We start from the raw sequence: 3,818 nt of genomic DNA, 5'->3' as shown, positions 1-3,818 counted from the left end.
TTCTCAGCTTCATTGCTACTTCGCTGTCGCATCTAATTTATTTCTTTATAGAAACATTATTGAGGGGATGACTACTAATACTAATTTAAACTATTCATTACTGTCTCATAATTTTAACTATATTACTAATTATAATAAAAGCTTTTACGTCTAATTTGAGATTTACAAAATTTTAGATAGAAGAATGATAATTACTATTGGAGCTTTTCGTCGTGCTACCGACAACTTCGACTAAAGACTTTCTTAAAACTTATTCTCTTGGAATCCAAAATATTCAAATACGCTCAAACTCAACAAATATATACAAATTATATCGATAACGCAAACTTGACACTTATATCATTATTACAATATCCATATCAAAGGAAAATCAAAGTATTTAAATTTCTTCATGTTTCGAGAAATAAAAATATCGAAGCACATCTCCTCGCAGAATACAATCCGAATATGCATATAGTTTTTTAATAAGTAATAGTTAATTTTCTATTAAAAAAATGTCATGCATACAATTACCATATCGTCAATGCCAATTGACAGCAAGCCACTCACATGACTCGCAGGGTGTTGACCACAGAAACAAGACATGAATTACTGATTATGACTCTGCATAAAGTGTATGGTCGATTAGGAAAGATCGCTTTCAGCAAAAGTGTTGAAAGATGCCTTCAAAGCCTGCAAATGGTCTATAATTTATTTGTAAACGGAAAGGGTACAAAAAAAAAACAATATTATGCAGAGAGGATATATCTAATCTGAGAAGCTCCTTTAGAGTGATCTTGCCCATGTCGGAGCAATCTCCTGCTTGGAACTCTGCTTTGACCAAAGAGCTGCTATGCCATTCAGTATTATTTCAGCTTAGATAGCAAAGTTCACTGTATTTAAGTCTACAAGATCCAAATTGCCTATAAATAAAACTAATAATGATTAGCATGGAGAGGTAAAATTGATAAGTACCTACTATGGGATTGGATGGTAAGATGATGTAGACTTCAAAATCAAGAAGAGGCTGTGGTTCATTGTGGAAATTGCAAGATAAGAAGAAGAGTCACAACTAATGTAAGTTTAAGCATCTCGGAGGAAGATGCGACAATAACATGTCTCCATAAAGAGTGACAACTAAAGCATTGTCGAAAGTGACTAACCCATGATTTTGTCGAGCACAAAAACCAAATAATCAAGCCCACGTTGCCTTATAGTTTGTTCTCGATTCAAGCTGCAAATAGCAGCGATTCTCCAACAAAAGAAGTTCTTGAAGACAAATTCCTTCTTGTGGGATATGATTCATTTTTCTGGTTGGTTAACCATGCATGGAAATGCCAATAGAGAAGAAACTCAAGAGAGTCTTCGGTTTGAGTACCTGAAGTCTTTCGCTATACAAGCGTATGCATATTGGATCTCTGAAACTTGAAAGACTTCTGAGAAATTTCTTCTGAGAGAAAAGAATTAATCTGTTCCCTTCAAGTCATCATACTAGGGCTGTATAAGATTCAAAACAGCATCATGGACCATTCAAAGCCATTTAGAACACAAACACGCTTAAATAGCAAACACAAAAGTATAGTGATTTCCACCATGAAGCATCCCATTTATTTCCAGGACTTTGCTATGACTAGAATCAAAATCAGTTCAATCAGGAACTTTGAATACGACCGACAATTTGTTAACACAAGCAGGTGTAAGATGATGCCAACAAATTTTATGTTCAACACAGTAGCAAAGACCCAATTTTCTCTCTGCCATTCATATACCATAGATCACTAAGACAAAAAGTCAGATGTGATTCGATAACATAAGTAGATCACAGAATTATATGATGACTGGTAACACAAGCAAGCTTATGCCACTACCAAAACCACTACAAGTGTTCCTATTTTTTTAGTAAAACCATTTCTCAATTTCGCCCTTTGTCAAGTGTATTGATTTCCCTAGATATTCTAATTTCCTAGTTATAAGGGTGCACATTGTGGGGCTTATATAATATAAATTAGATCCTTCCGAACTAATCTAAGCTATTGGAAAAATGGCAGTACATCCAACTACTTGTATTAGCATGGTATCAAAGCAAATCATGAGTTTGTATCCTAAATCGCATTAACTTGCTAAGTCCAACAATCTTTCATCTGGCATATACATGAAAGGGATGTTTAAGCTTATACATAAGCTTGGAGCTTTCCCACTAGCTTAGATGTGTGGAAAAGTGGTCTCTCGGCTCAAAATACCAATATTGGTACCTATAGAAGAGTCTCAAAATATGGTATGCCTTGTACACCATAAAATTACAGAAAATATTCAGTATGTCGGTACCAACCAATATCATTGGTACATTGGTACATTGGTATACAAGTATTATATCATTATGGTGTGGTCGGTATGTTGCAAGTATTTGACTCCATACAGTAATTACCGAATCAATCGTCTTAGAATTTTCATGAAAAGCATTTGAATGAAAAGATCATAGTAGCAAATACAGACCTTTCGAAATGAATGCACCAACTTATGAAATATATTACTTTTGACGACTCAAACATGGAAATCATGACAGGGGTTAGATGGCAAGGATAACACAAAACAAGAACTTACTTCGGGGAAGCAAATACTTTAGGCCGCTCGAGCTGAGTATCCCTGTCTATATCTGATCCAGTTCTCTCCATCTCGAAAACTGCTTCATCTGGCAAGCTAACATCTCTTTCCTGAGGCAATAGCTACCGCACCCACCAGTTCCTCACCCCATGTCCTCAAATTTGTTTGTCTTGCGATGAAATGCCTAGTAGCTGACTGCCTCTCATAAAACCATGAGCACCCGATGCCCCTCTCCACCGGAAGGGAAGGACACAGTCGCGCTCTCCGCCATCATCGCTGCCACCATTCGTCAGCCCTGAATTGCATCCCCAACGCCCCAGAGAAAGCCCAAGCTCCAGCTCCTCAAATTCTTCAACCTCATCATCATCCTGCTGCCCGACCTCGTCGTCGCCATCCCTTCTTTCATCATCATCAGCGACAGCCTTCATCCTCCCGTCCGCCATCCCGCAACGGCACGTAGCCCCTCAAGCAGTCGTGCCGAAGGAAAACCCGAACCCTAGTCAAAATCCAAAGACTACCACGAAAGAAAAACCATCAGACGCAAGAAGAGAAACCTAATTCCAGCCTTGGGTCCAAGTACCAGAAAACCCTAACCCCACACTTGAATCTCAACGGATCGGAGCCCTGAAATCAAAACGCCCTCACCAAAAAAAAATAATAAAAAAGCACGAAAAATGGTCCCAAAAAAAAAAAGCGATATTTTTCCTCCCAATAACCTTAGCGTCAATCAACACGACGGAAAGACGCGATCTTTCTCACATTTGGCTAATGAATCAACACGGCCCGATCCAAGGGTCGATGTCGGGAGCCTCCTGTCGACTGAACTGGCTATCGGGATCGACTGGGTCCACACGACGGGAGCCTTGATTGGCGTTCTCCAGTCCGGGGTAGCTCAATGGCGTGCCGCGGGGACGTCGATCGGAGATCTTGAAGGTTGGGACGCTCGCATAGTGTGGGATGCCCGAGATCTCGAGAAGGAGTGCTGGTTGGTGTTGGTCGAGATCGGGGCTGATTGGCGACTCCTTGTGCTGGGCAAGTCACGCTCCCGTGCCGAGTCCCTCACCGCCGATGAGTGGTGGCCCTCCTGCAAAATGGTCTCCGTCGGGTGGTACCCGGTTGTGGCCCCTCCAACGAGCAAGTTAGTAACGAGAGGGATTGCTCTTTTCCTTCTCTTTTTTTCTCCCTCTGGCCAGAGGCCAGCCAAGGGTTTTATACTATGACGCGAAGGTTAATGGTGT

At 40.5% G+C, this 3,818-nt stretch overlaps 1 long non-coding RNA gene across 1 annotated transcript; it reads right to left on the bottom strand.

Annotated features, from left to right (window-relative positions):
* Window positions 1-564: 564 nt before the first annotated feature.
* LOC135678643 (uncharacterized) lies at window positions 565-3,520 on the bottom strand. Its single transcript, XR_010515037.1, has 2 exons — window positions 2,581-3,520; window positions 565-1,476 (listed from the first exon to the last, which is right to left on the bottom strand). It is a non-coding gene; the product is annotated as an uncharacterized LOC135678643 (long non-coding RNA).
* Between the last annotated feature and the right edge of the window lie 298 nt (window positions 3,521-3,818).

Source organism: Musa acuminata, chromosome BXJ1-7, assembly GCF_036884655.1.
Source record: "Musa acuminata AAA Group cultivar baxijiao chromosome BXJ1-7, Cavendish_Baxijiao_AAA, whole genome shotgun sequence".
NCBI lineage: Eukaryota > Viridiplantae > Streptophyta > Magnoliopsida > Zingiberales > Musaceae > Musa > Musa acuminata.
Note: the sequence above shows the minus strand (reverse complement) of the source record. Positions and strands in the feature narration are given on the sequence as shown.